Here is a 15113-nt window from a genome sequence, read left to right on the forward strand (position 1 = left end):
AAAATACAGGGTAGCAAATAATCAGAGAGGTTATGCCATACCAATTTGTTGGTAGACCAGATCAATCTATGTTAATCTATGTAATCCCAGAGAAAAACTGTAATTTGCTTTTCTCTAAGTAAAATCACATAAAAACAATGCATTGTTGCCATTTGTTGCCTAAAGGACAGCTAATTGGGCTCCTTTGGCAAGCAGGAGAGTTGGTGTGCATATCCCACAAAAGCCCCTTGAAGAAAACACATATAGTCATTTGTATTCCAGATCAGGATTCTGATGAAGCAGAGAAGAACAACAAAAAAAGTTTTTTTTTTCCTCCAAGGAACTCCAAGAAACTGAGGCAAGATAGAGATTAGAGAGTTTTTAATATTTTATTTATTGGAGAGTTTAATTGATTGACTGGACAGGATTCTTGTCTCAAAGTATCCAGTAGTGAATGTGAGTTCTCAGTGGCATATATGGCTCAGCTACAAGGGTAAACCAAGGCAGAGGCAGAGTCAGAACATTGAGAATGGGAACAGACTATCAATCTGGTTCTGACAGGGTGGTGGGAGACATCAGACATTCTGATAAATTGGGATAAAGAAGAACAATGACAGGATAAGGGGTAGGACCATAAATTCTTGAGGACAGAAGGAGTTAGGAGCCAGGAAGTTTGAACTTCCCCTTATCTTGAGTCTCACATTGACAATTTATAACCTTAGAGCAAGTCGTCCTCAATCTTAATGAACTGGAGTAGGAGGGGGGGGGGGGAGGGAGATGAGGGGGAGGAAGGGCGGTAGTGTTTGCAACTAAGGGGGTTGAGGCAGAACAGTTAAAGAAACCGAGGCAGAACAATTTAGGGAAACTGAGGCAGAACCAATTAGGGAAATTGCGTCAGGACAATTAAAGAGAACTGTGGCACAACAACCCCATGCCAGCTATCCATTGGCAGTCTACTCTTTTCTCCTTTTTTTCCACATTTTTTGTGTGTATTGACTTCCACCCTTAGTGTGCAGAAGGCAGAAACTGCCTTTTTTTTTTTTTCTTACTTGTATCCCTAGAGCTTAGCACAGTAGCACTGCTGAGACAGTATAGAATCTTAATAAATGCTTATTAAATTGGATTAAATTGATAAATACCTAGAAAAGGAGGCTCTTTTACAAAGAGCCAATGTGGCAAACTGGTCATGGTAAACCAAGCTCATTTCCATTTTTTTGACAAGATTATTAATGTTGTAGTAAATGAGAGAAATAGACCTTGGGATAACAATATAAGAACAACAAGGGATGGAGAGAACCACAGTTGTTTTGAAAAGAATCTGTGGAATTTCAATGTAAATTAGCATATGAATCAGTAATGAGACATTGTTGAGGTTGGGAAAGACTGGTTTCATGAGGTATCTCAAAAGAATTTGTAGGCTTGAACCCATCTCCTAGTCAAGGGGCAAAGTTTTATTGCAATAGTAGTTGTAATGTCATTACAAAGTGGGCTTGAATTAGCAGAGAAACAGAAGCAAGAAGAGACTGTTATCTAGTTTTTATTATTGATATGCTAATTCTATGACTCATAGGTAGGAAGGAATTTGGTTCTCATAGACCAGATTATTACTGACCAGATTATCAGTCAGCAATGAATTGAGAAGTGGTTTTATTCACTATTGTCTCAGGAGTTTGATTTGTGGAAGTTTCCTGAGTCCAGAAGCTATTTGACTAAGGAGTGGTGAGAATCAGACATATTGGGCGTGGGAGTTTCCTGAGGCAGAAAATCTAGAATCACTGACTTATTGCCAGAACAGAAGCCCCCCCCACCCTCCCAGCCAAAATCAGGGGACCACAAAATCATATTATCAATATGGCAGCCAAAAAGGCTAATGCAATTTTTGGACTACTTTATGAGTGGCCATATCTTCCAGGAGGAGAGAGAGAGTAATTCTACTGGATTTTGCCCTCACCAAATGTTAGCTGGAATATTGTGTTCATTCCCAGGCACCACAGTTTAAGAGGGACATTGATAAACTGGAGATTGCCCAGAGGAGGACAATAAGGATGGTGACAATTCTTGAGTCCATAATAAATTATCCATTGGAAGAATTGAGTTATTTTTAGCTTGGAGAAGAGAAGACTCAGGGAGCATCTGATAATTGTCTTTAAATTTCTAAAGGGCTACCATATTGAAGATAAAATAGATTTATTCTATTTAGTCCTGGAAAGCAGAATTAAGAGCCAGGTGTGGAAACTACAAAGAAGCAAATTTAGAATAGATGTTAGGGAAAATTGCCTAACAAATAGAGATGTGCAAAAGTAGAATGGTTTGCCTCAAGGGGTGGAGGGTTCCCTTTTCTGTGAAGGCCTTTAAGCAGAGACTGAACAATTGCTTCTTGGGTGTGTTGGAGTGGAGATTTCTTTGATGTATGGTTTAGACAAGAGGCCCACTGAAGTTCTTTCTGGCTTTTCAGTTCTGTGAAGAAAAAACTGGGTTTGAGTATTTTTTTTTTTAACCATTTGAGAACATAGAAGGCTATCAGAATGGACTCAGTCTGTAGAAGATTCCAATCTGATGGAAGAGAAATATTAAATTTAACCTTCTCACTGATAGAGAGCCCAGAAAGAAAGACATTCCCTATGGCCCAGTTTCTTAAATGTGGGTTGCAGTTTATTATTAGCAAATATTTGATTTGTATATCTATTCTACATCCTCTATACTTGGTGTCACGTAAAAATTTCTTGGGCAAAAAGGGACCATGAGTGAAAAAAGTTTAAGCCTTGCTTTATGGCACTTAATTCCTTCAAGACAGTAAGCAATTCCAATCACTTTTAATTATCCATAGACATAAACATCCATTCTGTTTTTCATTTTATCTATATTAATCACGGCATTAGATTTTTCCAGATTGAATGTTCAGGTACTTATTTTTTGTGACATAACTGCTCTATCCCAGTGAGAAAGGAAAAGAAAAAACACCTAAAAAAAAAAAAGGAAATCAGAATTAAATGGCTTACCCAGGATCAAACAATTAATAAATGTCTGAGGATGTATTTGAGTTGATCATCCTGACTCCAGGGCTGGTGCTTGATACACTGAGCCCCACCTAGCTACCCCATTAAAAAGACACATTTAAAAAGCATCAGCCAGAGATAAAAGTGCTTTCATCTCATTCCCCAATATAGTCCCAATAATTTCCAAGCCTAAGGTTTGCCTTTCCCTTTGTCCCCAAGAGGTCTTAAAAATATCCAAGAAGCTAGACAGGGCTCCTAACTTCTTAAACACTTCTGCTTGTCTTGTGCGCTATTCTAGTGAGTTGTTTCTAAGGAAACAAGTAGATTTCAATAAAAAATTCTAGCCTGAAGTGAAGCTTCAAAGAATCCCTTTCTTGATCCCCATCTCTCATAAATAGTATGTTCTCATGACTTTGCTTCAAAGTCTGTGTTCCTCAGGAAGGACCTCAACAGCCTAAAGCTCTAGAGTTCTAAGGGTTATCAAGGACTGGTTCTTTGGCAAGCCTTCACTGACTCTATTAATAATCTATTAAATATTTATAAATATTATCATTGTTTATATGTATTTAATCATTTATAAGTATTATTAATAATAGGTACTTAGCTTATATATAGAATTTTATGGTTTGCAAAAAAGTCAAAATATACATGTACTATCTCATCTGATCCTTAAAACAGCACAGGGGGATAGGTTTTATATTATTCTCATTTTAAAGATGAGGAAATTCATACAAAAGTTAAGTGACTTACCCAGCTTCTAAATGTCTAAGACAGGATTCATACTCAGGTCTTCTTGATTCCAACTCTAGCACTCTATGCACTGTACCATCTAACTACTTCATATTATCTATAAGACATTGTGCTAGTTACTGAGAATAGGTCAGGGGCTAATAACCTTCTCTTATGTCATGGATGCATTTTATATTCTAATGAAGTTTATGGACTCCTTTTCAGAATAATATTTTAAATTCATAAAGTAAAATTCCTAGGATTACAAAAAAATCAATTGTGTTGAAATAGCTAGCAAAATATTTCTTTAAATAAGTTCACAGAAAAAAAGAATAAAATAAAAAGTACACAGCAAAGAACAAAAGAAAACCTACAAGGAAGCCAAGAAAAGATGGACAATTACGAACATGTCTTCTATTATTACATGCTTTTTGAAATAGAAATTTATTGTTACATATTTTGAGTCCTTTCTGATGTTCTGCTGGGCACATGATGATTTTTTTCTTTTTCTTTCTTTTTTCTATTTTGTATTTAAGCTTTAAATAAATAAATAGATTTTTTAAAATAGTAAAATTCATAGAAAAGCAGCTTATAGAAGAATATATAGATTAATGGGAGTAGGATAAGGTGTGCAGATTAATGGAAGGGGAAAGGTGTATAGATTAAGAGGAAAGGGATAAAGAATGAGGGAAAGGGTAGGGTAGGATAAGATGGGGTACAGAAGTGTGTGTAAATTAATAGGAGTAAAATAAAGAGGGGAGGGAAGTAGAGAAGAGTGATCCTTAATCAAGATGGGAAGGCCAAGTTAACTGGTAGAAGTAAAATAGAAGAGTTAGTAAGGATAGGAAACAAAAGATATGCACAAATATAATAGCAATTATCAGGAATAGAATTTATTAGGAAAAAAAGTAGGAGTAATAATTATTGATCTCAAACTCAAAGTTTAAAAAGATTCAATCAAGAGAGATCTACATTATGTCAGCCATATTAATACTGTATTAGATGTATTTGTATATATAGATATTGTGTGTATGCGTATGTGTGTATGGATATTAGTTGTTCTTTGTTCTCAAAGAATACCAAAATGACATCATTGTTAGAGTCAAATTAGTGTGTCTAATTGTGACTGATCAGACCAGTAAGAGCTCAGATTGCTCTGCCACAGGTTGGCCTTGTGAACTTTGGGGAGGTTTCTCTAATTTTTCACATCTCGTGTTTCTTTTGAGTTTATTCCATTCTGCTTTGTTCACAGAGCAGAGCACCTTCTCTGGTGAGGGCACACTGGGCTGGATGGTCCTGTGCCAGTGTCTCCTTTGTCATACAATTGATTCTAAAGTCCTAAAGAGAGACCTTGAGAGTGTCCTTATATCACTTTTGCTGACCAACTTGTGAGCACTTGAGTGAGTTCTCCATAAAATTTTTTTGGCCAGAGTACATTTGGCATTGAAACAATGTGGCCAGCCCAATGGAGTTACACTCTGCAGTAGAGTTGGAATACTTGGCAGTTGAGTTTGAGAAAGGACCTCAGTGTCTGATGCCTTCCCCTGCCGGGTGATCTTCAGAATCTTCCTAAGAGAAGTCAAATGGAAGCAATCCAGTTTCCTGGCATGGTGCTGGTATATTGTCCAGGTTTCACAGACATACAATGATGGGGGCAGCACAGTGGCTCTGTAGACCTTCAGTTTTGTGGTCTTCTCTTCCACACTTTCCTTCAGATCCTTCCAAATACTGAGCTAGTTCTGGCAATGCATGTGTCAACCTCATTATCAATGTGTACATCCCAGGAAAGTACACTGCCAAGGTCACTTATCCCACAGCATTCAAAACTTCTCTGTTTGCTTTAACTGACGATTCCCTATATGGATGGCCTGATGCTGGCTGATAAAATACCTGTGTTTTCTTGGTATGAATCCTTAGGCCAAAATTAGTACAGATAGCAGAGAATCAATCCATTTTTGTTACATCTCAATTTTGGAGCCTACATTGAGTGCACAAACATCTGCAAAAACAGACAAACACACACACACACACACACATACACACACACACACACACACACACACACACACACATATATATAGAGAGAGAGAGAGAGAGAGAGAGAGAAAATGTATATCATGTATCAACACTTCCTCCATTTTAGTTTTGACTTGTAGCCTTTTCAAGTTGAATAATTTACTATCAGTGAGGTAGCTGACTTTGATGCCATGTTTATCCTCATTAAAGGCATTTGACAACATGGCTGAAAACATCATACTATTTTATTTTCTTTGTCATTTTTTTCCTTTTTTGATTTGAATTTTCTTGTGCAGTAAGTTAATTGTATAAACATGTATGTATATATTGGATTCAATATATATTTTTATCATGTTTAACATATATTGGACTACTTGCTACTTAGGGGATAGGGTGAGGGAGAATGTAGGAATAATTGGAACACAAGGTTTTGCAAGGCTTAATGTTGAAAAATTATCCATGTATATCTTTTGAAAATTAAAAATCTTTAATTAAAAAAAAATTTGGAAAAAAAAAGAAAATAAACAGACCCATTTGTTATTTCTTTTTTTTTTTTTTAATGTGGCCAATATGTTGATTCTTTGCTTCACTACATTTCCTTTTTTTTTACTTAACATATTTTATTTTTTCCAATTATAATTAAAGATAGTTTTCAACATTCGAAAAAGAAAAAAAAAGAAGAAAACATCATGCTAATAAACATGGGAGCAAGCACACAGCCTTATTTCACTCCATTGGTGACTGGGAAAGCTTGAGAGCATTGTTCATTGTCCAGGATATAGCCAAGCATGCCATCAGGAAAATGATGCACTACACTGATGTATGAATGTATGGAGGTGTATATTTATGTGTGTGAGTGTATGTGTGTGTGTATGTATATATACATAAATATATCTGTACTTGGAGGGGAGGTGGGGGAGAGAAGAAAGGGGAAAAAAGAATAAAATCAGAAGTGCACAGCAGAGAATAAAAGAAAACTTACAAGGAAGCAAAGAAAAGATGGGCAGCTGTGAATACAGTGTCTTTTATTATAAATGCTTTTTTGAAATGAAAATTTATTGTTACATGATAATGTTTTGTTTTTTTCCCCTCTACTTTGTATTTGTTTTAAATAAGTGAATACATTTTTTTAAAAAGTTCACAGAAAGAACTGATGGAGTCTGAATAGCATGCTATTTTCACTGTTTTTTCTTTTTATTCTTTTTTTTTTTTTTTTTTGGTTTCTTCTTTCACAACATGGAAATGTTTTACATGATTGCACATGTATCACCTATGTCAGATTGCTTGCCATCTTGAAAAGAGGGGAAGGGGAAGAGATGAGGTAGAAAAATTTGAATGAATATTTAAAATTTTCTTTACATATAATTGGAAAAATAAAATACTAAAAAAAATTTTTTTACAGACTCTAGGTTAAGAACCCATATCACATAGCAGATTTGACAGGGCTAAACTCAAAAAAATTTTTTTTGAGTTTTTATATGTATTTGGAAAACTAAATACTGTTGACAAAAGAAAAAAATTCAACCAAAAAACATGGAATAATTCAGCTTGGCTCAAGAATGCATGCTATCACAACAAAGGAACTTGTTTCCCATAATTCCATGGGCTGAGCCAAATGTACAAAAGAGGATAACTTGACCAAAGAGAAGAATGATCAAAGTTTTGATGTTTTTAGAGGAAATTCTGAGCATGAGCTAAAATAAGTAAAAACCATTGAAAAGATTTCAAGATATAATTTGGAATCCGGAATTTTGGTAATAGACATAAAAGAGCCTCATTCTCTGATGGCAGTCTTAGTCAGAATGTCCATATAAGTGCTTACAGAGGGTAAAGCCCACAAGAGGGGAAAGTTTTCTTGACTGTCTATTATTGACTTGGGAATAAGTCCTTCCATACACATTTCCTCTAGACTAAGACTTTAAAAAGGGCTACATCAGACTGGTGTATCTCCTTTCACATTCAGGACCTAGCCCACATCATGACCCCTTGAAAGCTTCTAACCTCATAGAAGCATATTGCCATTCAGCATCCATTTCAAACCATAGCTCACAAGCTTCAACAGATTTTTAAAAACTTGCTAGAGCCCTGTTTGTAGTGGCTAGAAACTGGAAAATGAATGGATGCCCATCAATTGGAGAATGGCTGGGTAAATTGTGGTATATGAATGTTATGGAATATTATTGCTCTGTAAGGAATGACCAGCAGGATGAATACAGAGAGGCTTGGAGAGACCTACATGGACTGATGCTAAGTGAGATGAGCAGAACCAGGAGATCATTATACACTTCGACAACGATATTGTATGAGGATGTATTCTGATGGAAGTGGATTTCTATGACAAAGAGACCTGAGTTTCAATGGATAAATGATGGACAGAAACAGCTACACCCAAAGAAGGAACACTGGGAAACGAATGTGAACTATTTGCATTTTTGATTTTTTTCCCGAGTTATTTATACCTTCTGAATCCAATTCTCCCTGTGCAACAGGAGAACTGTTCAGTTCTGAAAATATGTATTGTATCTAGGATATACTGCAACATATTTAACATATATAGGACTGCTTGCCATTTTGGGGGGAGTGAAGGGAGGGAGGGGAAAAAACGAAACATAAGCGAGTGCAAGGGATAATGTTGTAAAAAATTACCCTGGCATGGATTCTGTCAATACAAAGTTATTATTAAATAAAATAAAATTTAAATTTAAAAAAAATAAAAAAACAAAAATAAAAAGTGCCAATAAAAAAAAAAAAAAAAACTTGCTAGCCAGAATTTTAATACACTTGGGATGGAAAGTGCCATCCGCATCCAGAAAGGGAATTATGGAGACTGAATATGGATCAAAATATGGTATTTTCATCTTTTCTTTTGTAGTTTGTTTTCTTTTTTTTTTCTTTCCCTTTTCATGTAATTTTTCTTAAGCAGTATGACAAATGTGGAAATATGTTTAGAAGAATTGCACATGTTTAACCTATATTAGATTGCTTGGTGTCTGATAGAGAGGGGGATATGGAAGTAGGGAGGGGGTAGGGAGAAAGAAGGGAGAAAATTTTGGAACGCAAGGTTTTGCTCAGGTGAATGTTGAAAACTTTGTGTGTATTTAGAAAAATCAAGTACTATTGAAAAAAATAGCTAGCCAAGGGACATATTAGTTCAAAACAAAAGATATTTAATTCAATAGCATGGCAAAATCAAGGATGAGATATCATCCCATATATATTGACCACTGGTGGAATACAGTCTTGGAAAAGGGACAGGCACACATATGCAACATACAAGGTTGGGGAATATACATGGATGAGAAAACTTGGTGATGCTCCCTGCTGGAACAGTTCTCTTCCTCCAATACTGCTGCTGGTCATTGTCCTTCATTCTCAAAGAGTACTAAAATGACATCACTACATTGAGGTCAAGGTACAGTGTGTCCAACTGTGGCTGATCAGATCAATATGAGCTTGGTCTGTCACAGGTTGGATACAAATAGTTCATATGAACCTTTGAAGTAGAGATATTTCTAAATTTGCACATCTCGTGTTCTTTTGAGTTTCTGCTCTTTGATGTAGATACACTATTTTGGGTAGTGCTATGCTAATGTCTCTCCCATGTCTCACGATCAATTCCAAAGTTTTTCAGAGAGACATAAAGAGTATCCTTGTATCACTTTTTCTGATCTCCAAGTAGGCACTTCTTCATGTGAATTCTCTGTAAAAGAGTTTTTTTAGGCAAATATACATTTGGCATTTGAATAGTGTGGCCAACCCACTGAAGTCTTGCTCTCTGCAGTAGGGTTTGGATGTTTGGCAGTTTACCTTGAGAAAGGGTCTCAGTGGCAGGAACATTATCTTGTCAGATAATTGAAATCTTCCTAAGACAATTCAAATGAAAATGATTCGATTTCCTGGCATGATGCTAGTAGATTGTCTAGATTCCATAAGCATAGAGCAATGAGGTCAGTACATTGGCTCTGTAGATTTTCAGTTTGGTAGGCAACCTAATCCCTCTTCTCTCCCATCCTTTCCTTCAAAGCCTTCCAAACTGCTTCTTGTTTTTAGGGAGAGGTGTTCTGGCACGTAGTTGAGAGCTGCTGTCTTCGCAGAGCTGGGTTGGGAAGTGTATTTTTTTTTTTTTTTTTGGCTGAGTTGCTGTTCTCTGTTGTCATCTGCTAGTCATCTAGTAGCTAAGCTCTATAGGATAGGGATCTATTCTACTTGGAGCTCATAGTCCCAAGACTCTTATGACTTTTATCCCTGCCTGACCCACCCAGCCTGCTGACTTGGAGAAACTCTTGAGTTTGGTTTTTTATAATTACATTTTATTTCTTTTAATCAGCAAAGATTGTTTTCTTTCTCACCTATCCCATTTTTCCATCGCTGCCCAATTAAAAAAACAAACAAACCTTCTTACAAACATGTATAGTCAAGCAAAATAATTTTCTGTGTTGGCCATGCCCCACAAAAATATATCTCACTCAGCATGCTTGATTCTTTCATCTTTCTATAATGAGGTGGTTAGGATGTTTCATCCTTAGTCATCTGGAATTGTAGTTGGTCATTACACTGATCAGAGTTCCTAAGTCTTTCAAAGTTGTCTTTGCAACATTGTTGTTATTGTATAAATTGTTGTTTCATGCAATTCTTCAGAGGTTTCTCTGAAACCATTCCCCCTTCACTATTTCTTATAGCATAATAATATTAAATCATCTCATATAATTGTAACTTTCTCAGCCAATCCCTAACTGATGTTTCAATCCCTTCCTCAGTTTCGATTCATTACCACTGCAAAAAGAACTATGAATATTTTTGTACATCTTTATTTAGAGATTTTTTGTATTTCTACCCTCCTCCCCATCTAGAACTGATCATTCCCTTAATCTATATTCCTTCTAATTTACCTTTCCCTTTTCCTTCCCATTTTCCTGTTGAGTGAAATGTATCCAATTGTATATATATGTACATCCTTCTTTCCTTTGACCTATTCAGATGAGAATGAGGTTTGTGTCAGCTATTTCTCCTACCTCTGCTTGTTCATATAGACTTTTATTTTCACATTCCAATTATATTCAATAATTTATCCTACTCTTCCTCTCTCAATATACTTTTCTCCTTCCTTTCCATTCTTCCATATTCTTCCATAACAGAACTACCCCGATGCCTTTTGTCTGATTAGACTGTGAATTCTCATAATGATAGGGTTTAGAGGGATATATTTCATTTCCCCATATTAGAATGTAAGTAATTATCTTTGTTTAATCCCTTATGATTATTTGTGTTTTCCTATTTGTGTTTCTCTTGACTCTTGTGTTTAAACTTCAGAGTTTCTGTGCAGCTCTGGTCTTTTTATCAGGAATACTTAGAAGCCTTCTAATTCTTTGTTCCTCTGTAGGTTTTACTCATTTTTGCTGGTAAGTTATTTATGGTTGTAACCCTATATTCCTTCCTTATGGAATATTGTATTTGCAAGTTCTCTGTTCTTTTATAGTGGTCTGAGGGAATTAAGGAGATTAGGACAGTAATTGGAATTCAGTGAAGCACCTGGACTTCATCTAATGATTTGATTCTGGAGCTCAGTTCCCTTTCTATTCAATTATGAGTTTATTCCAATTTCTGTTTTCTGAAAAAATCTTTATTTAATGGTGGGAACAATGAGAAAACTTTATTGTAATGTTTTGAACTTAACCCTGTGTGGCTGGGAAGCTGGAACACCTCTATCTGCTGCATACTTAAATCTTTAACTAAGGATGACATTATACTAACTAGAAACCCAGTTAAAATTAATCCAAAGATGAATACAAGTCTTCTCATAATTTACAGCTCAAGCAACTCAGATGTCTTCTCTGAAAACTGACCCCATTCTGATCATCAATTGTTTCCATGTTCCTTTAATTGAATTCAGAAATTTGGGAAAGTAGACACCTTTTTTTCTGATTTTGGAGAACTGTACCTGTTCATTTCACCTCTCCCAACTTGGAAAGTCCCTAAAGTTTTTTTCTAACTAGAAATCAGATTATCTAATATTGTATTGTTTTCTTTTCATTAACTTCAATGTATAATTTGATTAATCATTTTTAATGTATAAAAATCTTATTTCCCACGGTATTCAGGATCCAGCCCTAAACTGAAGAAAAACTTAGTCCCAATTTGTTAGGCAATTGGCATGTATTGCTTAATAAGTCAAAATGCTCAGGTGGATGCTAAATCATGTGGAATGCTCATTGTGACTCCCCAGTACTTGAGTTATTTCTATCTTTAACATTTTTTATTTAATATGAAAATTCTGGATTTTGACTACATGTTTGTAGCAGGGTTTTTCTTCCTTCTTTAAATTAGGCAGTGATGGATGAATGGGATAGGAGGGAGAAAATACAATTTTTGCTGATCAAAAAAATTAGTTTAAAAAAAAGTTCAAGAGTTCCTCCAAGTCAGCTACCTGAGTGTGTCAGGCAGCCATCTCCATCACAAAATAGCTTTGGGGCTATGAGCTCCAAATTAGATACCTGCCCTATAGAGTTTAGCAACTAGAAGACCATGAGATGGCAGCAGAGAGCAACCATCTTGTAAAGCACATACCTTCCCACCCAGCTCTGCAAACAGTAAATAGCAACTCTGTGGGAACAAGTAACAGTATCAGAGGAAAAACAATGTTCCAGGAGGATACATAACCTGTTGTCTTGTCTGGGTGTCTTCCCCAGCCCTGTATGTATGCTTGTTCTTCCATCCCCAAACAATATTCCCTAGCCATATGTTCCAGATATATATACCTCCTCTTCATGGGTACAGCATGATCTCTTTTGTACTGATTTTGCCATGGAGTAGAATTAAACATCTTTAATGCTTTGAACTGATATGTTCTCTGGTTGGCTATTAAAGACAAAATCTGTCAGGGTTTGTGAGCTTCTCACCCTGCAATACCATAACTCCCTAGATACAAATCTCCTCCTCAGTCTGCCCTGAATTTGCGACTCAAAACTTGAGTGACAGAACTCCCACCTGGCACCTGTCTGCAACATGCACAAGTTTAACTCCCTCCATGCTGCAGATGGGTCCTCCTCTTGACCTGGTTCTTGGTATCCTCTTGCTATATAATACTCAGCAGGCACATTCCTGACCATACTCCATCTCTAGTGTTTTTGGACTTCTAGTATTTGTCTCCTTCTGCTGACTTGGGTTGGAAAAAATGAGTCACTCTGATATATATATTTTTTAATTTGCCAATCAAGATTTAGGCTAGTTTATGTCTTAGATATGTTAGAAGAATTAGAGAAGAAGTGGAAACTCAGTGTAGTTCTTCCTGCTGCTCTATCATCTTGGCTCTGGTTGGCTTTAGAGCTTTAAGATCTGTCCTTTCAATTGCTTTTTCTATTTATTGAAATCCTTTTCTCAGGGCAAGGGATTGGAAATTGAGAGTATGCCCATAAGCTGGTGAATGGCTGAATTGATTGTGGTATGTGATTATGAAGGAATGTTATCATTCTATGGAAAATGATGAGCAGGGTATTATCAGAAAAATCTGAAAAGTCTTCATGAGTTCAAAGCGAAATATTCTGTGTACATATTAACAAAGTTAGAAGATGATCAATTGTGACTGACTTTGTTATTCTCAGAAATACAATGATCCAAAACTACTCTGAAGGACTTATGAATTATAAAATGCTATCCATACCCAGAGAAAGAACTGATTGTGTCTGAATACAAACTGAAGCACACTTTAAAAATTTTTTTTTTCCTTGAGGGTTAGCAGGAGAAAGGGATATCTATGGGTTTTTTTGCTTTTCTTTTTTTACAACATGGCTTTTATGGAATTGTTTTGTATAACTTCATATGAGCCTTCTCAATGCAGGGGGGTGGGTGGTGGGTGGGGAAAAACTGAAACTAAAAACTTTAAAAACAAATGCAAAAAAATGTTTTATGTGTACCTGGGAAGATAAAAATATTAGAATATCTTTTTTTTTTTTAAAGCCTGCCTTCACAACATAGTATTTTTCACTCTTTTTGTTGTTTGCTTGCATTTTATTTTGTTACCCCCCCCTTTTTGTGTGTGGCATGATAATTATATAAATATGTATCTCATATATCTAGGGGAGGGCATGGGAGAAGGGGAAGAAAATTGGAACACAGAGTTTTGCAAGGGCTAATGTTGAAGAATTGTCCACGCATATGTTTTTTTGGGGAAAAAAAGCTTTAATGAAAAAAGAAACAAAACAAAAATCTGTTTTTCCCCTGTCATTTTTAGGTGTCAGTGTCCATTAAATCATATACCACAAAATAGAGCAATAAATATAGGAATATATATTTTTGTACAAATAGGCTCTTTTCCCTTTAAAAAAAAAATCTCTTTGGATTAGGATCCCAGGGCACCAGCCACAGTCTTTGGAGGGCAAAGTGTCCTGATGTCTGGACTGAAAGTGCCATGAAGGTGGGGCTTGAGTTCAGGAACCTGATCCCTGTGAGGCACATCATTTCCTGTCTCAGTTTGAGCAGAGAACCTTCCTCAGCTACTTCACCAAGAGCATCCCAAATATGTTTCACTAGACACAGAACCCCATTCTGCAGTTTGCCACCCCCATCCCCTATTTATAGGCTTTTATTTCTTCTATACCTGGGTAACTTAGAAGTTTGAGAAGTCAAAGAGGAAGAGGCCAATTGACTTTGAAGAAAACAAATAAGCTTCCGTATTAAGAAATTTGTCTTCATATGGAGTTACTTCTAGTTTTCTTGTCAACTAGAACAAATCTAAACACTTTTCCTCATGACAGTGTTTGATCATCTCTAATTCTTCTCTTCTCCAAACTATACACTCCCAATTCCTTTCACTGATCAAGGGATTCTGATAGAAGGATCTTAATAAGTCTTTTCACATCCTGGTAACTCTCTTCTGTACGTTCTTCAACCTATTAAGGTCTTTCATTAGCTGGTGGCATAATGGATAGAGTGCTGGGTCTGAAGTAAGAATGATTTGAGTTCGCTTCTGACCTGAGACAGATTCTTCCCAATCTTATACTTGTGAAATTAACTTTAAAAAGCATAAGATCACTGGGCTTATACCCCAAAGAGATACTAAAGAAGGGAAAGGGACCTGTATGTGCCAAAATGTTTGTGGCAGCTCTGTTTGTAGTGGCTAGAAGCTGGAAAATGAATGGATGCCCATCAATTGGAGAATGGTTGAGTAAATTGTGGTATATAACGTTATGGACTATCATTGTTCTGTAAGAAATGACCAGCGGGATGAATACAGAGAGAACTGGCGAGACTTACATGAACTGATGCTAAGTGAAATGAGCAGAACCAGATCATTATATACCTCAACAACGATACTGTTTGAGGATGTATTCTGATGGAAGTGGATCTCTTCGATAAAGAGAGCTAATTCAGTTTTAATTTACCAAGGATGGACAGAAG

The sequence above is a fragment of the Antechinus flavipes genome, chromosome 5 (assembly GCF_016432865.1).
Source record: "Antechinus flavipes isolate AdamAnt ecotype Samford, QLD, Australia chromosome 5, AdamAnt_v2, whole genome shotgun sequence".
In the NCBI taxonomy this organism is placed as follows: Eukaryota; Metazoa; Chordata; class Mammalia; order Dasyuromorphia; family Dasyuridae; genus Antechinus; species Antechinus flavipes.